This window comes from Triturus cristatus, chromosome 4_2 (genome assembly GCF_964204655.1).
Source record: "Triturus cristatus chromosome 4_2, aTriCri1.1, whole genome shotgun sequence".
Taxonomy (NCBI): domain Eukaryota; kingdom Metazoa; phylum Chordata; class Amphibia; order Caudata; family Salamandridae; genus Triturus; species Triturus cristatus.
Window position 1 is genome coordinate 669,644,089 of NC_140586.1, and position 25,494 is coordinate 669,669,582.

The 25,494-nt window shown below is 46.5% G+C and overlaps 1 protein-coding gene across 1 annotated transcript in view; it reads left to right on the plus strand.

The window, feature by feature from the left end:
- The first annotated feature begins 1,841 nt into the window (after positions 1-1,841).
- The window catches only part of LOC146834876 (cytochrome P450 2J2-like), a 419,165-nt gene continuing 395,512 nt past the window's right edge, over positions 1,842-25,494 (plus strand). The window contains exons 1-2 of the mRNA XM_085602475.1: positions 1,842-1,994; positions 4,835-4,997. The gene's annotated coding sequence lies outside the window, so the exon portion shown is untranslated. The remainder of the gene's footprint in view (positions 1,995-4,834; positions 4,998-25,494) is intronic.

Here is a 25,494-nt window from a genome sequence, read left to right on the forward strand (position 1 = left end):
CCGCACAGAAAACTTACGTTTAAGTCACTTACTACAACTGGAAACTCGCGGTCGCATTTGCTTGCAATTCAAAATAAACAAACTCGGCGACTTTCTTTGAGTAAGACAAGTCATTGTAAGAACAACAGAGCTCAGTGGCATAACATTTTTAACTGCAGCTCTGACCGCACCGCCACATCCTCCACCTCTAAATATCACAGCACACAAGACATGAAAGATAGTGTGAGGATTGTGAAATAATGACCTCTCTGCACAACATTTCTCACGGCCTCACTTTATTCATTTCGGGAGTGGGAATCGCCCCGATATCCCTCCCGCCCTCGCTCTCTCTCTCTATCTTCCCCTCTCTCTCTTTCGCACTCTTTCTGTTTCTCTCTCCTCTCCTCTCTCTTTCTCTCTCTCCCTCCCTCTTTCTCTCTCTCTCTCTCTATCTTTCCCTTCTCCCCCTATCTCTCTCCTCTCTCTCTCTTTCTCAGTCTCTCCCATTCTCTTGCTCACTCTCTCTCTCTCTCTCTCTATCTTTCACTGTCTCATCTCTATTTCTCTTTCTCTGTCCCTCCCACCCTCTTTCTCTCTTTCCCTCCCGCTCTCTCTCTTTATCTCTCCTCACTCTCTCCCCTCTGTTTCTAGCTCTCTCCCTCTCTCTTTCTCCCTCTCTCTCCCTCTCTCTCTTTCTCTCACTTTCACTCTTTCTAACCCTCTCTTTCTCTCTCGCTCTCTCTCTCTAGCTCTCTTTCTCTCCCTCCCTCTCTCTCTTTATCCCTCTTCCCTCTCACTCTCGCACTCCACTCTGAGGCACATAATAACACACCACATAATTACACTCTACTAAATGCAACATACACAACACATTACCACTCAGTGCCACATAATTACATACCACATATTTACATTCTACTCAATGCAACATAAATACGCCACTGATACCACTCAGTGCCACACAATTACAAGCCACATAATTACACTTGACTCAATGCAACATAAATACACTCCACATAATACCACTCAGTACCACAGAATTACACGCAACATATTTACACTCTACTCACTGCAACATAACTGCACTCAACATAATACCACTCGGTACCACAGAATTACACGTCACATAATTATTGTATTCAATGCAACATACATACACTCCACATACCACTCAATACTACATAATTCAACGCCACATATTTACTCTCTACTTAATGCAACATAAATACACTCCACATAATACCACTACATGCCACATAATAACATACAAGATAATTGCACTTAACTCAATACAACATAAATGCACGCCTTAAGATCAAGTGTGCGCTATATAAAAAAAAAAAAACCTTTGCAATGCAATACGTCTCGCATTACTGAATGTTTGTGCTACTCGTGTTGCATTATTATTAGCTATGCCAAAAGCTCAAACTTTTATAATGCGAGACCTATTGCATTGCAAATGCTTGTTGTCTTTTGCCTGTGCCATTGTTGTCTTGCACGTCTACCATCTTGCTGTTTGAAACACTGCCGTTCTACATAAATAACTGAATATAAATGTGCATGGCAACGTTTCTGAGTAATGAAGTGAAACTCGAAAGATTTCGTTCACACTTTTTATTAGATTTGTGGGACCCAGAACGCTCGATATGCGCTTTCAGCAATCTACAATTGATGGACGGTAAAGGGTTAAACTGGATGACGCAACGTCACGGGAGTCCACGAGGAGGCGGCGCCCTCGGACGCTCCGGTCTTTTATAACGCCAGTGATTGTAACCTGGACTGGTAAACCTTTTCCTTGCTTACTATGGAGCTGTCGGTTATATCTGCGGTAACTTTCCTTCTGCAGCAGGTGACGGTCTTAAACGTCCTGCTTTTTTTTAGCAATCTTCCTCTTGGTTGGCGATTATGTTAAAAGGAGGGCGCCGAAGAATTACCCCCCAGGACCCTTCTCCTGGCCCTTTATTGGATGTTTGCCATCCCTGGACTTGGCTCAGCCTCATGTCTCATTAAAAAAGGTAGGATTACAGAAACAATTCAAACGAACTGTGACAGACCAGTAGATTTCGTCTTTTGTACACAGAAAATGATTTTTTATGATGTTTCAGTTACAAGTGGGCGGCAGCAATACAAGTTTAGGTACTCCAAGGAGACCATTTCCATAGGAAGTGCAGCGCGACTCTCACTCTCGCAGAGCAGACCTCGCACAGAGCAGCAGCTCGAGCCTCGCTCCATACTTCAAAGTGTAGCTCGGCAGCAGTAGTGCCCAGCGTCATACACTGTGCTTGAAATGGAAAAATAAAAGTGCTGGTACTCTGTGGCAGAGTACTTGCTTGCTTCTGAGAAGTGCCGGTATTCTCCAATTAAAGGTAGTGCCGGTACGCTCCTCCTCAAAATAAAAAAGTGTCGATACTCCGTACCGGACAGGACCGGCCCATTTAAAGCACTGGATGCACTTAACATGTACACATGGCAGCCGTATTGTAAGTTTTCCACGCTCATGGAGCAGCAGCGCTGCGCAACCTTCCCTCCCTGATAGTAGAGGTTAAACAAGAACAGGTGACACACTTCCGTACACACCTAGATGGGGTAACAGGCGCAGCTTTAGAGAATTGGCGTAGGGCAGCGCCGCAAGTCATTTTACTGCGCAGCTATACGCCAATTCGAAAGGGCAGGAATGCAGCTCATGCGGAAGTAACTCTGGCTATCACATTGTCTATTAATAACGTCATTAGTTGTAGCTCGCAGTACATGTTCTATAGCGGTATAGTTGAGTTCCTTATGCCAATATGAAGGGTCCTGGGTCATTACTTTGGGTGTAAATGTGTCATTGAGTGTTTCGGCAAGATTTGAGCGCATGTTAATATCCACTACTGTCAGAGTATGACGTGAAAAAAGTACTGGGAGAAGTACATGTATATCCAATTTACATCACAGTTGGAAGTTTATGGAGATGTTTGCACATCCAAACTGATACTTTCAGTCTCGCTTGCACTGTAAATAAAGTGCATCTATTGTCACCAGGATCTAATTAATCCGATTTGTTGTAATAGATCTTGAAAAGAACTCTAAGCGGAGATAACATTAGTGAGATTGTTCTTAAATGGTTTGTTATGGCAGATAGCCTTCCTTAGGTATATTGGTGACGATTGCAGAAGTTCAGTCACCTTGGCATTTTTTAGTTGTTCGTTACAGGTTTGTGTTGTCAGTTAGGCTTCCTTAGGTGGTGGATTGGCGAGGATTGCAGAAGTTCAGGCATGTCACCATTTTGTAGTTGTTCTTTACATGGTTGTTATGGCAGATAGCCTTCATTGGGTATATTGGTGAGGATTGCAGAAGTTCAGTCACCTCCCTATTTTGTAGTTGTTCTTTAAAGGTGTTTTAAGGTAGCTAGCCTTCCGTAGGTATATTGGAGAGGATTGCAGAAGATCAGTGACCTTAGCATTTTGTAGTTGTTCTTTGCAGGTTTGTGTTGGCAGCTAGACTTCCTTAGGTATATTGGTGAGGATTGCAGAAGTTCAGTCACCTTAGCTTTTTGTAGTTGTTCTTTACAGGTTTGTGTTGGCAGCTAGACTTCCTTATGTAGATTGGTGAGGATTGGAAAAGTTCAGCCAACTTACCAGTTTGTAGTGGTTCTTCCCAAATTTGTTATGGTAGCTAGCCTTCCTTATGTATATTGTTGAGGATTGCAGTTCAGTCACCTTACCTTTTTGTAGTTGTAGGTTTGTGTTGGCAGCTAGCCTTCCTTAGGAATCTAGCCTAACCACTGGTACAAGGTACCCGTGTTCAATATCCACTTTCATGTATGCTTTAGGCTTGAGCAAGCACTTGCTATTTTAATGGGGTAGGGCTGCTAACCTCAAATGTAAATTAGTGAGCATGATAGATGCCCTAAAGCCTTTCAAATAAGGAGGCAAAGGGTTGGAACCTACCCATTTCTCCCGATGACCTAGGTTTCCTAAACATTGTTTTTTTGCCACAAATACGAGGTCTAAATATGGAGTCTAATGCATGCAACTTAAGCTAAATATATTTTTATCAAAGCTACATTGTACCAAAGCCCACACACAGTGATGTGCAATTAACTCTATCCAACGCTTTGCAGCCCTTTATCAGTCTGTGTTATGCAACCACACCTAAGTCAGGGGCGCAGCTTCAGGGGGGCTGTAACATCCTCCTAATAAAAGTATTAAAAAATAGTTGGGTATAGGAGCTTTCAGTCGGGTATGGTAAGGTGTCTGTCGGATTTCACCCGACATTTTTAAATACTCACTCAATCATGGTTATAATATTGTTTTCTTTAGTAACCCCTCACAATCAGAAATCTTTCCCATTCCACTGGCCCTTAACCCCCCATCAAGCGCTGATTCTCATATAATGATTAACATTATATGGCAGCGTGATTGTTGGAAAATCTGAAGGTCACGCCCCTCCCCCCCAGTCTTACTGGCCAAGCTACTCCCCTGCAAACAGTAATGAGCAGTTCCACTTCCGACCTATCTGGTCAGCCATCCCTCATCATGCAGTAAATCCTGTGCTGTGCAGTTCCCAGCCCATAGACAGTGTTGTGAAGCTCCCAGCCTAGTGCACTCCCCAGCATGTCTGGCCTCCAGCCCGATGGCCGCCATCACATTTAACATTACTGTCAGTGCCACCATGCCTATTTTAGGAAGCAGAAATCAATGGCAAACTGAGTTTGCTCAAGTGGGACTGTGCTAGTCATTTTATAATATGGACTGGAACCCGAGGGGGATCCCATAGAATGCAAATGGTTACCCTTGACGTAAACAGGTCATTCATGGTGCAAACCCTTTATACTTGATCTTTACTCCATCATACTTACTAAAATATTTTTCAGATTTCAGAAAAGTATGGAGATATTTTCAGTGCAGACACGGGGAGTTTAAGATGTGTGGTGCTGAGTGGATTACAGACTATCAAGGAAGCCTTTGTTCATCAAGGTGACATTTTTGCAGATCGACCACATATTCCTATCGTTTACGACGTATCGAAAGAATATGGTAAGTTTTATTTTATTTGGTTGACGATTAGTTTGTCATTTTTTAATATTAAGAGCTTTTAAAAAATACACCTTAATTTTAACCATCACCGAGAGTATCTGAAACCTGAGTTTGAGTACAATGAACATTTGTGGTATTTTCTGCATACATGTGAATTTCTAACATCCTTTAAATAAACTTGATGTATAAACATACTATCTTATAAGCAACGCATTGTGAATCAGTAAAAGTATTTTGAGACTAAATGCCATTGACTCCAAGATTATCAGTAACACCCACATGCTGTTTCTGACTATATGTTCCTTTTTAGGTCGAACCTGGGCAGCGCATGCACTGCTCTGCAAGGCATGCTGTATTCAGATAGGGACTTGAAGCTCCGCCCACTCTCCGCCCATATTTTTCATTGGCTTATGTCATTGTCCTCTGTAAACTGTGGCTGGGCTTAGTAGTTCCTCCTTAGTACCGCCTTGTCTCATTTTGTAACATCCCATGGTGACACCCCTTGTTACGTGTGTTGTTACTTGGTAGGCGTTAATTACAGCCTCAGACCCCTATTTTCTCAAATAGCTTTGTCCTGCCTGCTGTTGCAGGCAGAACACCTTCTCTCCTAAAACTTTTCAAAAAAATGTGTAGCATGCATTTGCAATGCAATAGGTCTTGCATTTGCGAGAGTTTAAGCTATTGGCATTGTAAATGACAATGCCTTTTAAAAACAACACATGAATAAAAGGCATTGTCATTTACAATGCTAATAGCTCAAACTACCGTGAATGCAAGACCTATTGGTTGCAAAAGCTTGTGCATTAAATTGTTTATTTTCATACTTATATTTACATTTTATCTTGATATTTTATTGTTCATTATACTCTCATAGAATGTCACAAACCAGTTTGTTATATCATTCTATTAAGAATAGACGTCTTCAAACTGTGGGTTGCGCCTTGGATGTGTTCTGGGAAAAGGGCGCTGGGCGCAAATGAGTCTGCAAATATTTGCAAATGAAGGTAGTACGGATGTGCGAGAGACACGTTTCCAGGCTGTCTTCATTTACATGCAGCCGTTAGTGTAAAAAAAGAGTGTGGTAACTGTACTACTGAGTGGCACGGGGCAGACTCAGTGAGTCTGGATACGGGATCTAAAAGCGGTTAAAAAGAAGAAAATATTCAGCATTTTATTGTTTTTTTCCCTTTCAGATAATTGAATAAACAAGCATTTGCAATGCAATAGGTCTGGCATTTGCGAGAGTTTAAGCTATTGGCATTGTAAATGACAATGCCTTTTATTTATGTTTTAAAAACCAACACGTAAATAAAAAGCATTGTCACTTACAATGCCAACAGCTCAAACTCTCGCAAATGCGAGACCTATTGCATTGCGAATCCTTGTTCTTTATGTTTGGAAGACCAAGCATATTACAAAACAGTTACCCCTGGTACAACTGTAATAAAACAAGAAAGCTGTCGAAGCTTCTCCTGCTGCCGCCGGGAGACTGATGGCCCATAAAAAACTGGTCCCTTCAGCCCCCTGTTCTTTGAAAGTGTGAACAGTGAGGCGCTGTAGCAGCCTCTTCGTAAACACAAAGAGGAAAGGAAGGCTGTGGGAGCCTGATCTGATACTGAACTCGAGCTGGGCTGCTGCTGGACTCGAGCTGGGCGGCTGCTAAGGAGTCAAGCAAGGAGGCCCCACACCCGCCGCAGCTAAGGCAGAATGACATCTGCTTTTGGAATTTAAAGAAATAGAAAAAAATGCATTTTTTCCATTTCTTTGTTGCTGAAGCAATCGCAGCAATTGCATTTTTAAATGTTTAAAGCTAAAGCGTGGCTGGCAGCATTGTAACAGAAAGTAAATAAGTAAAAAAAAAAAACATGCAGCCGTGTTCAAGATCGCAAGGGAACAAAAATATAGTGCAGCTCCATTATTAGTGCTAAAGGCTGCCGCACAAATTAAATAAAAAAATAAAATAAACCATTGTGGGAGAGCGTGCCCTGCCTGGGCAGGAGAAAGCCATTCAAGAAACTAGTGTTTTGAGGATGTAATTTAAGCATACTGTGTAACAAGTTAGTAAAAGGTCCATTCCTTGTGGGTGGTAACAAATGGAGACAAGGCAGTTCTAAGGAGGGACTAACAAGCCTCATAATGAATCGGAAGCCAGCATTTACGAAGGAAAATGACACAAGCCAATGACAAATATGGGAGGAGAGTGGGCGCGGCTTCTCTCCCATACTCTACTACAGCAGTCTCACAGAGCGAGCAGGGCATGCATGCTGCCGCTAGGCTTGACATAAAAATAACGCACACAACCCTCATTTAAAATATAAATTCAAGTTTAACTATTCTAAAAAAAATACCATTTGCCTGATAAAACCTTCAGGTGGCTAATTATTATTTGGAGTTTTATATCGCGCACGGTTACCCTTGAGCATCCCAGCGCTATCCAGAGACCGACCAAAGCCAACACATGACACACTAGTCTGGGAAAAGATGAGTTTTTAATAGTTTGCGGAAACGCCGAGTACTAATCTCTGCCCGCAGAACAAGTGGAAGCGAGTTCCAAGCGGAGGCCGTGTTCACTGAGAACCTTCTCCCTCCAGTACGGGCTCGTCTTACTCTAGGAGACTGGAGGAGGAATTTATGATCCGAACGGAGGGCCCTTGCTGCTTTATAGGGTTGGATCATATTCCTTAAGATCGCAGGACCCTTCCCCTGCAGACTCTTCTGTGCCATGCAGAGTGCTTTAAAGGTTACTCTTTGCCGCACCGGAAGCCAGTGAAGCGCCTTTAGTGCCGGTTTGGCGGACTGCCTTCTGGGAACGTTTGTCAGCAGTCTGGCCGCTGCGTTTTGCACCTGCTGCAACTTCTTAAATGTAGATTCCGGCGCGCCCAAAAAGAGTGCATTGCTGTAATCCAGCCTCGAAATGATGAGCCCCTGTATAAGCAATTTACGGGAGGTGTCAGGGAGGAGTGACAGAATCTTGCGGGCTGACCGGAGCATACCAAAACATACACCAGCGGTCTTTTTGGCGTGTGTTCTAAATGTCAGATCCTGCTCCAGCCACACCCCCAGGCTCTTGATCTCCTTCTTCGGGCTGGGAGGGGCTCCCATGCAGTCAGGCCAGCTACTGGGAGACAGAGCAAAAGACGTTTGGCCTAAGATCATGAGCTCAGTCTTTGAGCCATTCAGTTTAAGGGATGAAGTCGACATCCACCTAAACACTTCCTCCAAGCAAGAATGAAGTACCGCAGGTTGCTTCTCTAATTGAGAGAGCCCAACCACCAACTGCGTGTCATCCGCGTAGCTAATGATGTTAAAGCCGAACGGAGACACCACATCCTCCAGGGGGGCCATATATACATTAAATAAGGTAGGGCTCAGCGACGAGCCTTGAGGAACCCCACACTGGAGGGCAAAGGGGTGAGACTTCTCATTTCCTTCCCACACTTCAAATGACCGTCCCCCTAAGAAGGAGGCAAGCCATCTCAGAGCCATCCCTGTGACACCCAGCCCTTCCAACCGTTGGAGTAGTACCTGGTGGTTTACGGTATCAAAAGCCGCACTCAGGTCCAGGAGGATCACTGCCACTGACCCTCCTGAATCCAGAATGCACCTGGCTTCCTCCACCACGGCCAGAAGGGCGGTGTCGGTACCCTGTCCAGGGCGGAATCCCGTCTGGGAATCCCGTAGCCGGCCATTGGTCTCCAAGAAATTAGATAGTTGGTAGTTAACCAATCTTTCCGCAATCTTGCTTACACCCGGGAGCAGGGAAATCGGCCTAAAATTAGCCAGATCAGTGGGGTCAAGGCTCGGCTTCTTCAGGAGGGCCTTGACGACCGCTCCTTTCCATCCAGGTGGCACCACTCCCTGTGATAGAGACAGATTAATCAGCTCGGTCACTGGGGCCACAATGGTCGGCGCAGCCTGTTTTAAAAATCGCATCGGGACAGGGTCTTTAGGGGAGCCACTCTTCAATTTCCCAAGCACACTCAGTACTTCTTCCGCCGTCACAGGGCCAAACAGATCCAACTCCGGTGTTCCTGCCCTATGCTGAGCAGTTGGCACTGCCACTGCGGTTAGCTGGGGGAGTGAGCGTAGGATGGTCTCAATTTTGGAACTGAAGTAAGTAGCCAGCTCCAGACATTTCCCTTGGGCATTATCGTAAATAACCGGTGGGTCGGGGGTTTTGAGCAACTCTTTCATTACTTTGAAGGACTCTCTCGAGGAACAGGTGGCTTTACAAATTCTTTCGTCAAAGTATTTGATCTTAGCCTCCCTTATCGCGTTCTTATACAGTCTCATGGCTAAGCGATACTTGTTCCTACTTGTTATCCCCCAATCCTTCCTCCACACCCGTTCTAACCTTTTGCAGCTAATGCAAACGCTGCATATCTATGTCTTTGCGTGTGGGCAGAGTCACAGAATTAAGTCCTGATTGGTGCTTTGAGGAATAGTGACTTGTATAATTATAGTGCTCTGAAGTCCCAGCCTGTGACTGAAAACACTGTAAGTCTCTATATAAAAACTGTATTACACAGTATAAAACAGGCTGCTGCAAAATAATGTTTTAAATCGAATAAGTGCTTTAAAAATATACACTTAAGTAATAGGCATTCAGTCTATAGTGCAAATATTTTTAAATGCGTTCCTTAAAAGGGTGCACTACTTTTAATGGACACATATTACCTCTCAAAACAAATTAATATTTGTTACAATGAGTTTCAAGTAATGCCTACTGTTTAAACTTATACTGCTTCCAAAGAAGTCCTTATTTATGGTGATAAACAATTTGCACACATTTACATTCCTTTCAGGTAGCAAGCACCCTGGTGAGAAGACATGTTTCTTCTTTAGTTCTCTATCCCTCTCTCCTTCAGTGCACAGGAGCTCCTCCCAATGGTCTCAGTGTGTGGCCACTGGACCACACTTATGGCAGTCAGTACTATAAACAAGCATTTGCAATGCAATTGGTCTCGTCTTTGGGACCTTATATGTATTTAGCTATGCAGCACGAAAGTAACTGTAACAATAGAGGATCTTGTTCTGAAGTCCGATGTTCGAAATGTATTATTTAAAACTGTTGTGCCATGTCGGAGGGTCCTAGGGGCGACTGGGTGTAGTAGGTGAGTATCGTGTCAGGTGGTGAGGATAGTAGGCTGGGTGTAGGGCTTGCAGGCATCAATGTGCCATGGGGTGAGCCCACTGGGCCAGCGCCCAGGGCTCTCAGGGTCCACCGACAGGGCTGTGATGCTTTTGTTACTCCTCTGCGGGGACCGAGGGCCATCCATATACTCAGGGGTGGGCATCACGCTCTCGATGAGGGAGAGGCGGCCATCGGAGGTACAGGCAGATAGCTTCATCTTGTAGTGGGAAGGGCGATGCAGGGAAGGCCCTCCGGCCTGATTAGTGACTCTGCAGGAAGTGCTCTGATGTTTGACTTTGGTCGGGCTGTAGGCAGGTCCATCTCGTGCAAGGACGTAGTGTGCTCGGATGGAACCACCTTGCTTGTTTTGTGGATGCAAAAGAAGTCTGCAGGCTGTACGATCCTGCGTGTATTGTGTTAAAACACCATTATGTATGAGCATAATACTGACTGTTTGGGAGCGGGGGTATATTGCGTTGTATTGGCTTTTGGGGTTGCCATGTAAGTTGCTACTTCACTTGTATCGTTAAATGAATGTTTATAGGCACGACAAGGTCCCGATGCGATCCGATAGTCATGTGGTTCCTGGGTTTCCTTTAAGTGTGTGGTTGAAATTGGTGTTGGTTGTAGTTTGACGCGGATGTGGACTGTTGGGTGAAGCGCGTGAGTTTGAAAACATAATACAGGTCTAGTTCGTTTAAACATATCTTTAAATAGACATGCTGGGTTTTGGAGAGTTTAGAATGCTCACAATGATACTTTTGGGTACCTACATTGGAAACTGGTGCTCATAATCAGACCTACATGGCGTGAATAATAACCCGTTAGTAGAAGGGAAAAAAGCCATACATTATGTGGTGTCCTCTTCACCGTGTGCCTGACGCACCAAAGGCACAATAAAAACACGCCCTGGCAGAAAAGGCCAAATCAACTCCATCCTGCAGGAGGCATAATTAAAATGTACCATTGGGGCATGGGGTGGGGGGGTGGGTCCGGGGCGGGTGGGGGTGTCCGGGGTCGTGGCAGGCAATTCTGCTCTGAGCGCAGCGGCAAAAAATTGTATCATCCAAGAAACCGTGTTCGCATTTTTAAAAAAAAAACTTTATTTCAGAATGCATGTGCATGCCAGCAAGGTGGTTCGGCGGGCAGAAACTCTCTTGGTTGTGGCAGCGATTTAAAGTCCAGGGCAAGCATAGACTTTTCGCCAAATCAAGCGCTGTTAAAATAGGTCATAGACACATGTTATTGTTGACAGCGCTTAAAAAGGCAGGGGTGCATGGAGTGCTACGGTGCCCTGCACAGGCTGCAAGTACCTTCCCTTGTCCCCGTCCCCTGTGTGTGTGGAAGCTCAGGCTCCTGCCTGCCCTCAGTAAAGCTGCACCTATCTTCCCTCATCCCCCGTGGCTGCAAGCTGAGGCTCCTGCCTGCCCTCGGTAAAGCGCACCGCAGGACGCACATTAGCATTACAGCCGCCATGCTGCTGCTGACATTGACCCTTCTGCCTTCTCACAGCCGCGCTTCCGCTTCCAGGTAACGTGTGTATTGCGCATGTGTTCAGGACAAGTCAGGCAAAATAGAGTGCGAATGCACTCAGCCAATCCCAGTTCAAGCAAGCATTTACAAATGCAATAGGACTCGTATTTACGCTACCCTATTGCATTGCAAACAAAAGTGCGGGCGTCCAAAAAGGCACGAACAGGATGGGGGAGGGGATTGTGGTGGGCAGAGAAGTCACGGACTGCGGGAGGGAATGGGGGGGAGGCAGGGGAACAAAAGAGTTTTTAAAGTAAAGGGGCTGATAGCCAAAGAAGGAGAAAAATGACAACATGGTCGTCAGGAGGTGGGACTAACTTGCTGAAAACCAACCACAATGCAGCATATAAGATTTCGGCCAATCAAAAAGATAGGTAAAGCTAGGAGGAAAGTGGGTGGAGCAAAGCTAGGAGGAAAGTGGGCGGAGCTTCCCCATCATACTGTATACAGCATCTCTCGACGAGACAGCGCATGCGCTGCCTAGGCGAGGTTTAAAAGGACGTGGGTAGCGCTTTCCTTGCTAGCATTAGAGGCCAGGTCCCCATTGCTGTGCACAGAACAGGGTACTAGCAACACAGGAAAACTTCTGATTTAGAATGTCACTTTGATGTAATCTTTATCTGTGTGAATAAGTGAGTAACTTTGTGCGTTCATATAAAAAAGGAGGAATGTACTGAGAACGTTCTGGGGGAAATAACAATACTGACTAGTGCACTCTTCTCCAAGTGAACCAGAGCTCGGAGAAGCAGTCTTTCAGGAACATGTCCAATGTAAGACTTTAACACTGATATATACTAAGCCTCATCTGTTGAGCCAAATAATTTGTGTTTAATAAAGGCCACCATTAGCACAACTAAGGCTTGATTTGGAGCTTGGTAGTAACACAATTCACACTTTTTTGGAGCATATGCTAAATAGGAAGTGGAGGACTTTAGCAACATTTCCTCCACAGTACTGTCCTTATGATGGAAGAAATTCAGCTGGTAGATTCTTCTCAGTATTTAGAATTGCCGACAAAATTTTTAGGATTTCAGTTACCACTGAACTGTAAGTCAGAACCCAGTTTCTCAAACCAAAACAGCCCTGTGAAACAATGTGCAAATCAGTTAAATTGAGAACTCCCTTCATAACAGGCACCTTGTTGTGGGACGCCAAACAGCACGCCTTACTCAGATACCCAAATCCTTTTTAGTTTAGGAAAGATACAAAGCCTGACTTTTCATTAGTTTGTTTATCTGAGTAATGGATAGGAGAACCCTCATGTTCCTCATTATGCCCAATGCCGAAGACAAGGGACCCTTTTGGTTTTAATATAATCCAGTGGTAGCAAATGGTGAGATAGTTCTGCTAGGCTGGAAAAAGGGAACTAAGATAGGACTATATTTCAGAAAGCAATTCAAAACTTTTTTCATTTGACTTAATGTACACATAGCATACTTCAATGGCAAACATCATGCTTTCCCCCAATAGATTTAGTAGATCTAGAATATACTGACTGTCAGGATTTCATTCCATTGGAAGTGGCTTGTTAGCCCTAGACCCTCCCAAGGACTTATCTTCGCCTGGCTCCTACGCCCAGGGATATCTCTCACAGACCAACTAGTGAGGCTACTGCTTTGCTCTACTCATGTATGTTCTCTCTCCCATTCTCTCTCTCTCATTCTCGCTTGATCGCCTCTCTCTCTCACTCAAGCATCTCGCTCTTTTGCCTTTCTGTTTTCTGGCCACCGTTGTTTTGTCTTTTGTGCCTGCTTCTATTTGCTATTTGTGCCTTTTTATCACTCTCCTCCAGTTTTTCTCTTTTGTGCCCATTTCTTTTTGCCTGATGTACCGTATTTGTCTTCTTGCCCCATTGTTTGTCTCTTTTGCCCCCATTTTTATTAGTTCTTTGTACCTTAACTGTCTTTATGACCCTGTTTCTGGCCACCATTGTTTTCTCTTATGTGCCCATTTTCTATTTGCTCTCTGTGCCTTATGCTTCTTTCTGCCCCCATTGTTTGTAACATTTGTGCCCGCTTTCTATTTTCCCTCTCTGCTTCATTTGTCCTTCTCCATGCATTGTTTTATCCCTTATATGTCTGTTTTCTATTTACTCTCTGTACCTTTTTTGTGTTTTGTCTTTCTGTCCTGCTGTCTTTCTCGTTTTGCTCTCCTTTGTGTCACTTTCCGTTTTCTGCCCCGTTTGTGTCATTTTTTCTGTTTCTTCTGCCTATTCCCATGCGTCCCAGCACCACTTACATTTCCCTCCTCCTGCTCTCCTACTTTCCCACCTCCCACGCTTCTCTCTCTGCCTTGTCCACCACACAACACCCTGCCCTCCCCCCTTCCAGGATATATTTAGTGGCAACCGCAGTGCAGACACAGTGCTGGCACTGAAGGTGCACCAAAGAAAGCCCAACTAAACATGTTTGTGCCTGGACAGCACCAGTACCCCTGGTACTCCACTCACCCAATGCTACCCCACTGCAGCCTTTCACTCCCTCAAACATGGATGCTGTTCGCCGTACTGCTGCCTTTCCACACCACCCAACACAGAGGGAACTTTCCCCGCACCTCCTGCAGATTCACATTCTCTCTAATCCCCACTATCCCAGGACCCCAACAACCACAACACCTGCACCAACAGCACCCAGCACCCCACCCGCCAAGCACGTTTGAATTATCCACCATCGACACCCTACTGCTCAGTAACGTGCCATGGAGGTATGGGACCTACTGTAAAATACTGAAAACCCTCACCAAGACCTGCTATCCTGCATAGAAACCTGGCTAAACCCAGCCTTGACACCGTGATCCCAACCAGTTACAAGATTATCAGTCAAGACGGCCTACACAAGCCTGGAGAAGGAATTGCAATTGTATTCAAATACATTATAAGGTGCATCATCTATGCAGACACCGCAACTCGCTACATAGAGCACCTCACTTTTCAAGCTGCAAATCACAGCCACCTCCACCCTGTGCGGAACGCTCATCTGCAGATCACCAGAACCCCGTGCCAACTAAGGAAACAACATCACAGACTTCACCACACCCCTCATCAATGACTCAAGCACCTTCATCCTCTTGGGAGACTTGAACTTTCACCAAGAAGACCTCCTCGCCCCCCAACTCAGTTACCATCCTTGAAAGCCTAACTATCTTCGGCCTCACACTGCATGTCTCCCAACCCACTCATGCCACTGAGTACTTCCTGGATCCAGTCTTTGCACCCTTCAGCAACATAATAGTCAACAAAGCATCTCCTGTCACCTGGACAGACCATTCCCTAATTAATTTCAACATAACCTTCCGATAGCATAGAAGACAGACCACCTCAGGACTTGCCCACTACTGCTGGAAGAACAGAGAAGGATTGGGCTACTGCCCTCTCCCAGCTCTGCCCTGAGCAAGCAGGCAACCTCACAGAAGACACAAAATTATTCAATGACTGGATCACCACCTGTGCTAACACCCTGGCACCCCTCAAGCACTGCAAAACCACAAGAAAACCAAGCCAAATGGAACACTGAAGAACCCAGGATGATGAGATGACACTACAAGCAACTTCAACACAAATGAAGATTGAGCCAAGACACTGCAGACAAGAACGTCTTAAAATCTGCTCTGAGGCGCAACCACCAACATATCGGGAACATAAAATGAGTAGCCCTCGCAAGCCGCATCAATGCCAGGACAAACGGCTGCAAAGAAATCTTCTCCATCACCTTAGATTTCACCGTGTCTGCAGGGATTGCTAGCAACATGACCCCGCAAGACCTCAACAGTGAGCTCTGAAACATTTTCAGCAACAAGATTACATCCATTTATGACAAGTTAGACCCACAGCACAGACCCCATCAACCTCACTACAGACCTTCCAATATCAGCTGAAGAATGAACCCTGGACACACAGGCCACCATCACAACAAAGGAGGTCACCACAAACCATGAAGCCCATCCACTTCAGGGTCCCATCAGACTAGTGCCCCCATTACGCCATCAGCAAACGATTCACCCCCATTCGCAAAGTCCTCCCTCTCATCTTCAGTGCCTCCATCAACGCCGCAGCCACCTTCCTGGATGCCTGGAAACCTAACGCTGTCACTGCCTTACTGAAGAAACCCTCAGCGGACCCTGCCAAATGCACACTCTATTGACTAATCTGCCGCCTACAATACTCGGCAAGGGTTCTAGAGAAAGCCACCAACAGACACCTCAACAACCACGACACCAACCACCAACTCCTCGGCACCATGCATTCCAGATTCAGATCAAACCACAGCGCTCATCACATCGACAGATGATATCTTCGATCCTGGCAAGAGGAAGAACTGTGTCACTCCTCCTATTGGATCTCTTGTCAGCATCTGACATTGTTGCACACCCTATTCTCATCAGATGGCTGCACAACATCTGCATTCAACGACCGACCCCCTGCTGGATATACACCTTCCTGACAGGCAGAACCCAGACAGTGAAGCTGACCCCATACTCCTCTCAAACCCAAAACTCATCTGCAGAGTAACTCAAGGCTAATCACTCAGCCCTACACTCTTCAATGCTTATATGACCCATATAGCCAAGATCATCTGCACACAACATCAATATCCTACCCTATGCCACTGAAACACAGCTAATACTGCCCTTCTCGGGCAAAAAAGCTCAAGACAAGGAACACGTTCTCCACGTTCATGTCTGAAGTAGCCACCTGGATGAAACCGAGCTTAGAAAAGACAGAAGTAGTGATCTTTGGAAAAAGCACCTCTCTCAGTGGACTCCACGTTATGGTCAGCCAACTGCAGACCCACTCCTACCCACAGCTCACAAGTAAGAAACCTTCAGTTTGGCATAAACAAAAAGCGAGACATGTCTCCCCAGGTCAACACTACCACCACATCTTGCTTTCACACCGCGAAGATGCTAAGGATAATTTTCAAAAGGCTCCCGAGTAACACCAGAAGGACAGTCACCCACATCCTCCTCATCAGCAGCCTGGACAATGGAAACTCGCTACACTGGAAACTCAAATCCTTTCACTAATAGACTGCAAACCAGTCATAACACAGAGGCCAGATTCATCCTCAGCCTTCCATGCAGAACATGTATCTTACCACACCTGCTCCAGTGGCTTCCGATTCTCAAGTGTGCACAGTTCAAGCTTCTCACCCACACATTCAAACCATTACAGAAAATGGGCCTGACCTACCTGAACAACCACATCTCCTTCCATCAACTATCCTGGCACCTTATGCTCACACACATCCCACGCATACACAAAAGCAGAACCAGAGGGTGAGTGTGACAAATCAGGTTACTGGTTGATTTGGGTAAAAGCCCTGCTCAAGCAATAGCCACAATCCTAGTCCGGGTAAGTCACAAGCAAACCCCAAATCACCCTCTGGTAGCTCGACACAGAGCAGTCAGGCTTAACTTAGAGGCAGTGTGTAAAGTATTTGTGGAATGCTTCAAACAGTAAAATAGTGAAAACACCACACAAAAAGATACTAGAACAGGTTATAAAAATAGAGCAAACTTTAATAAATAAAACAAAACCAAAATGACAAAAATCCAGCAAGTAGAACCAAATTTATACATTTTTAAAGAACAAACTGTAAAATAGCACCTAGAAACAGAAAGCGCCTACCGCGGCTATTTGGTCATGTTAGACCGGGACAGCCAAAAGTTAAAGCTGACTGCGAAGAAGCGCGGGTTGGATCCAGATCCAGATTAATCCCGTTGAAGTTTTATCTTCTCAGGTTTTGTGCCAAGAGTCCCGCTCGCGGGGAAGAAGTTTGCCGGCAGCAAGGAGAGCATCGCTAGCGATTGTCGGCGGGCGCGAAGAGCTGGTTAGGTGTCGCGGACGGCCAGGTTGAAGCCTCACTGTGGCGATCCATGCAGGCGGACGATGCTTGCTGTGCGAAGAGACAAACTTCTGGTTCGAGCAGCATGGTTCCTATGCAAATAGGCTTGTTAGCGGTCACTAAGAGCCAAAAAGCTTGACTTTAAAAGCTTGAGAACCACACCAAGGGCCCAGGACCTGAAGGGTGCCTCTTGGGGGCCAAGTACTCATTGAAGACGGGTCCAGAAGCTGTGGGGAGTCTGTTATCTCCCAGATTGGGTATTCAAGGAGGAACTTCATTCTTAGTTTGAAAAAAAACCTGCCCAAATCCGTTTCTCATTTAGTCTGTAATGGCGGCAGGGGCGATGGTAAGTATGCTTGAATGCCACGGTAAAACCATCGTATTAGGTATCTGCCCGTGCCCATTAAATATATTGTGTTCTAGCTCGTGTGTTGTGGGTTCGGTCCCGGCTGAGGCCCAATGTCCCTTAACGTAGCGCACAAGACTAGCGTGTAGTAGAAACAGATCATCAGTGTGTCCCTGTTCATTTGTGAAATCGGCATGATTGAGCAGTGTCCCTTCCCTGAACAATGTGCCTATAGTGGTTACTCCTGTCAGTTCCCCTGTGGATAGTCTATGTTGAGTTAAGGTTCCTGTGGGGGTGGGGAGATCCAGAAGTGGTATGTTGGGGTCATATGGAGCAGTGTATTTCAGGGCTGACCTCCAATATGTAAGCACCACCTTTAGCAGCAGTGGAGCCATGGCGGGGGTTCGTACCCCAGGGCACAGTAGAGTATGTAACATTCCCTGTGCTATCATACTGGGTGTATATGCTATTTCGTGCAGATTGGGGGCTGCCAGCCAATAAGAGAGCCATTTCAGTTGGCTTGCCTATCAGTAAGCCCTGAAGTTCGGAGCCGCCTACCCCCGGCCTCTGAGAGTAATTACAATTTCGTCAGGCTGTGCTTCATTTTAAATCTATTAGTAAAGTTTTTGTCATCTTGAAAAACTTTGTCGGGATTACCGGTAGATTGGTGAAAAAATAAAGGATGCGCAGAAGCATTACCATTTTAGATATGGCGAAGCTCCCTGCTACAGAAAGTGAAAGTGAGGTCCAGAAGGTGACTTTGGAGCGTAAAGATGTGATTGCCCTCTGGAGGTTCCCTTCTAGAAGATCCTGCTGGTTCCCATACACTGGGATTCCCAAATTTTTTAATGTATCTATGGCTACGGTAATCTCTGCCATTCCGAACAGGATCATGGGCAGTTGGAAACCCTCCCTAAATGAAAATGCATAGGATTTACAAAAGTTAATGGGCATCCCGGAAATCAACTAGAATTGCGAAAAAATGTGTGCTACACTCAATAAATTCTCTTGGAGGTGCCTGGTGTATAGTATTATGTCATCCGCATATAGAGATAGTGCATGGGTCATATTTCCAATAGGGACACACCAGTCCCCGGAATCCTGATGTAACATGTATGCCAGTGACTCTAAAGCTAGCACAAAGAGTATGGGGAAAGTGGGCACCCTTGCCTTGTGCCTCGTTGTATATTGTAGGGGCCTTAGATATGGGCTGTAGTAACAGCCATTGCCGTTGGGGAGGTATATAGTAGTGTGATCCACCGGAGAAATGCCTGGGGAAAACCAAATCGCTTACGGGCGGATAACATATATTCCCAGCTGAGGGTGTCAAAGGCCTGGTGGAGATCAAGCAAGAGACCCCGCTCTGATGAGGGTTTCACGGGATGCATTCATTACTTGAGAGAGTCTGTGTGTATTTAGCAATGTATTCCTGCCAGGGACAAAGGCTCATTGGTCCACGTGTATAGGTCTCGGAAGAAGAGGGAGCAGATGGCAAGCTAGTACCTTGCTTAGTATTTTGTATTCCAAACTTAATAGCAACAAGGGCCGGTATCTTGGTACGTCCACACCATCTCTGCCAGGCTTTGGCTGTGAGGTCACCAGGGCTTACGCTGTAGTGGGGGGGGGGTAACATCCTTGTGACAAGGGTATTTTGATGAAGCAAAAAAAAACGGAGAGTAGTAAGGGTGAAAGTTCCCACAGCAGTGTGGATCAGTATAAATGGTTTAATATTTACTCAATTTTGACGTATTTGCTTCCATAATGACAGTGCACTGAAGTGATGAAGAAAGGGAACTTCACTGTACTATTAGTAATTGCAGAGAGGATAACATTTTCTGGATGCAAGTTCAGTGGCAGTAAATGATATGCGCACTCCGCATGAATTGTTACCTCGATTTCCTTTGCATGATGACTGAATTGCTGGAGGCGAACATGAAGTGAAGCTTACACGAGCATAGAGCGAAAGTTTATTTGTTCAAAATGGCGTCCCACGTCGAAGCACGTTGACTAGACTGCTAACCTCGAAAGTAAAATGGTGTCCTGACGTCGAACACGTCACTACGTGAACTACGCAGGCATGTTAGTCAGCTGTGAATTGACAGTTGGGCTTCTGTTCGTCCATTGGTGATTGACAGTTGATTCTGTTTTTGCGGAGACTTTCACAGTACGTTGGTCAGCAAACTTTGGAGTCAATTCACCAACTTCCTCAGCAACGCTGCATCAATGTTGAAGTTTGAATACTTGACACGCTTAGATATCAGCATACCGGCACACATCCATTGTTATTATGCTTGATCTATTCAGGAAAGCAAACCAATCCCAAATTAGCTTTATCTGCATGGTAAACTCCCTTCAAGTTTTGAAGTAAAAGTCACTGACCTTTCAATTATTTTGACGAAAATGTAGCTGTGAAGTCCTTATTTCATTTCTACCCTTCAGGTTTGAGTCCACGAATATTACGTTTATATTTTTCTTTCAGATTTTTTTTTTTTTTAAAGTCCGTAACTTTTTTTTTCCGTGGGTTCCAGTGTTGGCGCTCGTCGCCAAATTGTAGAATTCACAACACGAAGAATGTTGGTAAAGATGTGCTTTATTATAGCATGCGCCAACACAAACTCCGGAGGCGGAGTAGAATTAACATCCGATGAGTTAACTGATCAGCTGTCAACTGTCAACCGACAGATGGCAGCTGATGACGTCACAGCTGATACAGCGTATCAGCTGGGACAACATAGAGCAAAACTACGGTGTCCACGCAGGGACACAATATGGAAACACAACAGAGACGTGGTACAGGTGTTCCAATCAGGGCACCAATTGTGTGACAAAGGTAGCATAAAAATCCACCTGTAGGCAATCCACCTCCAAGATTTTGCTGCGGGACAGGTCCTTAATGGCCTCCTAGATCTCGGTCGTGGTGATTGGCACCACCAGTGTCAGCTTGTATGCTGCCGTCACCTGCGACAGATGGACCTCATCCAATAAGTCTTTGATTGCTTGGGGCTCTACGGTGTGAGGAGCCGCATAGAGGGATCAGTAATTCTCATTGAAAGCTTTGTGCACACATTTTTGTGTGTCTACGCAGGCATGAAGTGTGGTGGCAATTTTCAGTATGGGTATTGGAGGGGAGGTGTTTCTGATCTTTTGGGCGAGCATTGCACCCGACTCATCTGCCTCCTCATTTATTTTCTGAGTGTATGAGCATTATTCCACTGTACAGAGGTGCTCCAGCAGGTCTGCGTATTCAATGGGAGCAGCTTGCAACTCAGATAATTTATCCGCATTAGATACTGCATCCTGCTCCAGTTTGCCAAGGCTCACTTCCACCCTCTTCAGGTCTCTGTTTATGGTTTGTCATGCTCCAACAACAGAACTAATCGCTCCCCCCCTCCTTGACGTCCTCCCATTCTGTTAGTGGTGAGGAGGCTGTGTTTGTATTTAGTGTGAAACATTTGTTGATAGTGGTAGCCATATGGGCACAAAACCCCCCATCTTCCAGACTGGGGTTTGTTTCCAAGTTGAGACCGGTGTTGGCACTTGCCCCGCAAGACATGATGAGTTCAAGGAAGTTGTGGTCAGAGAGTGTCTTTCAGAGATATGTAGTATGGGTAATGTGGATCAGTAAAGTGGGGGAGCGTAGGCTATGGTATATCAATGTATAAAATGCAAAATGTATATTCCCGCATTCCTCTGTTCTTACTGTGCCATCTGCTAGTGACCATCCCTGGGCCTAGGATTGGAGGGCTTTGGCCTGGTGAATTGCTGCCGCGCCTGTCAAGGGGTGGTACGAAAGTTTTATGTCCAGTACTGCTTTAAAGTCACCGCCAAGTAACCGTGAGTACATGGTCCAGTCTGCAAGTGCTGTGTTAACTTGGTCAGAAATGTATCCTGTCCTGTATTTGACACATAGAGGGTGCCAAGCACCAACAGCATGCCGTTCTAATTGCCTCTGATCAGTGTGTACCTGCCATTAGTGTCTATCCATGTATTTAGTACTTCAAAGGGGACCCCTGCCCTGATCCACACAGCAGCCCCCCCTCGTAAATGCCGAGTAAGTGGTGTGGAATATCTGTCCTCACCATTTTTTCCAGACTTTGAGGGCCTCCGAGGACGTCAACTGTGTCTCTTGTAGAAATACTACCTGTGCCTTGTGCCTGCACAGTTGAGCGTAAATTCTATGAAGTTTATGGGTTGAGCCCATCCATCTAGCATTCCAAGTTGTAAAGTTATAGTGATGAGTTTTGGCCATACGAACATTTGAAAATGTGTGTGATGTCTGAGTGCATGCCTTATGGGTGGCAGTGTATGCAGAAGGCACACCTGTCTTGTGTCCCCAGCCATTAACCATTTGAATCCCCAATACAAGTTTCTACTGAAAAACTTAGTTTGACCAAACATAAACACTGTAACATAACAACTGCAGTGATCTGTGTGCATTCGCTTATGGGGTGAAAGCAGATGGTAGCCAACAGCATCTTCGAATGTGCCTGTTATCGTATCCTATGTAGGGGCATTCCCATCGGCCCGGACCCCACCCAACCCTGCAAAAAGACAAGATGAGCATGCATTATAGAATAGGATAGAACAGTATGATTGTGTAGTGTGTCGTGCCACCCCCGGGCACCGAGGATCCCATTCTGCTCAATTAAACATCTGACATGTCTTATACATTATCAATAATGAAATGGGCATAGGCTAGGATTATTACCACTCAGTCCTCAGTATGGCCAGCTTGACAGCGTCCCTTTCAGCCTAGTAGTTCATTGACTGCTTGTGGGGTTATAGTCGGGAATAGCACCAGGGCACCAGGCTGTTTCCAGAGTCCGAGTGTGTTGTGCCACCTGGCAAAGTCTTGTGCTCTAACAGCATACCGTCCCCAATAGCATGGCTGCAGACTGGAGTGCAGCCTGCTGGCCCTCCAGCATCTGCTCCTGGATGGGTATTAGATTATTGTCTCGGCTGCCCTGTGGTGTGTGTTGTTGTTTAGCGCATCTCTGCCATGTGATCTGCAAGGATGGGCACCTATGCTTTTCGGGAATGGCTAGGTCCGGGAAGGTGCTCTTAATTCAAGACCATGCCGCTTCTGGACTGTCAAAGAAATTGCTTTTGTGTTTGTAAATAATGTTGAGACAAGCAGGGTATTTAAGATTCAGATGTAGGAGGTGTATCTTGACCCCTTGATAAGATGCTCGCTGACTCTGTACATTAATAGAATAGTCCGGGAACAGGCAAACTCAGGCATTAGTGTGTTGTATGGGTGCATTTTCCCATGCACTACAGAGAAGGGTTTCTAGGTCTTTGTAATTGAGTATAAGGGCCATTATCAGCTGAGGGGGGTGCACCCGGTGTCCAGCCCCTCGTGAGGACCCTGAGCGCTCTCTCCACACTAAACAACTCGGTTAGGTCTTCCGGGGCTACCTCTTCTCGCAGTCAGGTCTCCTTGAATTAAGTGGGATTGTTACCTTCACAGTTTTCTGGTAGGAGTTGTTTTGACATAACAGCAGCAGCGTCTTCAACTCTTGTGTCTGGGTGTCTAGGAGGAATACACAAATCCCAACTGCCAATTACACCCAGCACTGTTACTTGGTGCTGAAGCCAGGCAACAGCTTCCATCTGCCCAAGGGGCAATTTCAGTCAGAGACGCTGTTTTGGCTTTTGCCTTGTCTACCAATTTCTTATGGTCGGCTCGAGGAGTGCCAACATGAACAGTAAGGGTCCCAAGTTGTTGTTAAAGGACTACCCGGAACTCCCTGATTTCTTTTAGAATGGGGTCCAACTTGTCCTGAGTGGGGGTCCACTGTGGTAGGAGGCACAAATTCCTCCCCGGTCGGTGTCGGGGAGCCGTCGGCTCCTCTGGGCAGTGTTCATCCAGAATCTCCGTGGTCGGTCTCTTCCCTTCTGGTGCAGCCCATTTTGCGGCGCCGTCCAATCTCCAATTGCCTTTTCCCAGCACAGCATAATGGGCCTCTGCCTGGTGGGGTGACCGAGCAGGGCTCCCATGCCATCTGCCTCCTCTCGTCTCACCAACCAGAAAACAAGCCAGATGGTATGGGTCGGTGTATTACCCCCAGGGATTTGTACTTGCATAAATCGGGGGCAAGGCAACAACACGGGATCCAAGTGATCGCTGGCTTCCGCGAATCCCCTTGCATTACCCTCCGCCGATTCCAGCGGCAGTGGAGCTCATTGGCCTCATCACAGAGTCATGTCCATTCTGTGGGCGGCCCGTGCCTCATTAGTGATTGTTTCAGCTGATTCTGCCCACTCCTGTTCCCACAAACCCTCAAATGCTAGACTGGAGTGGTTTGGGCGTGCCTGGCACAACAGAGTTGTTGCCGCCTGGCACCCTCTGGGTCAGGCAAGGCTGTGCCTTCTAGCTGTGTATGGTAAGGAGCAGGCCGCGCTAAAGTGCTATCTCAATGCAGCACTCTAGCAGTTAAATTTAAGCCTTTGAGACTGGCATGCTTGTCTGTCCGCTTTGTAGGGAAGGATACGGTCTAACCTGTGTGGGCTCTGAGTCAGTCCGCGTTCGGGTCTGCCCTCAATCCAGTTCTCCAGGCAGCAAGCAATGGGGCAGACGTGGGCCGTGCTGCCCGTAAAGCAGGACCCGCTATTTCAGAGATGAGTCCAGGTCTTTGGTGAGGGGGCGCCGTTCATTTCACTATTGAGAGATAGAGAGAGCAGTCATCGACTCCCGATGGTTCTAGTATGTTCATGTGCTGTGCTCTCCACGTCCACAGGCTCCGGGGCTTCTGAAACATCAAGGGCCCTGGCTAGCGCCCATAGGCAAGGACGATCTTGGTGTGCCACATCTTCCAGCAGACATGGCCCATGTCTGGTCCAGGCCCTCATGAGTCCCCCTCCGCTGCAGTCGACATATATTTTTGAGTTGCAGCCCGGCACAGCTTAGAGATGGGGTGCCCCTTCTAGTCGAGGGCCTTCATGGTGACTGCTCCTCTCCCTGGTTACTCTGGTGGTAATCTAGGCTCACGGTAGGTGAGCTCATGGCTGTAGGGGTGTGCTGGCCTCCCCCGGCCTCCTTTCTAAATTGCTCCAGCTGACAACTGTGCCCTGCCCCGTGCACGCAGCCCGCTCCATGTAGTGGCCTCACCTCCCCGGCCGAACCCACGGGTGATCACCAGTGCAACGGTTCCCTCCTCCAAGTATCCCACACTCACCAGATGTTGGCACTGGGCTCAGGGCGTCCACTAGTCATTTGGGTCGGGCCCACATTTTCCACCCGAAGCATTTCAGCAGGCAGCCTCAGTGGTTTTGTTCAGGCCTGTCAGCGGGAGCTGTACCTCTTTGGGCCGGTCTGCCACTGTCAATCCCAGCCTCACAGAGATTATAGCCGCGCCGGAGCCAGCACACTGATGTCAGGCTGGAGGTCCTGCCAGGTAGGGGGTCACTAGCAGCCAACCGTGTTTTTTCGGGGCAGATGGCTCAGTAATGCAGGTGATTCAGCAAGATCAGCAGGCCTAGGCCTGAGAGCTACCCTGTCATGTGTCAACCATCTTCCGCGGTTGGCCACACCCCCTGCAGCTCCAGAAGACTAGCCCTTTGAGTCACTCTGGGGTCCTGGGTTCAAGAAAGGTTCAAGGCCCAGTTGTTCCTCCCCAGGCAAGAGGGCAGCAGGTACCA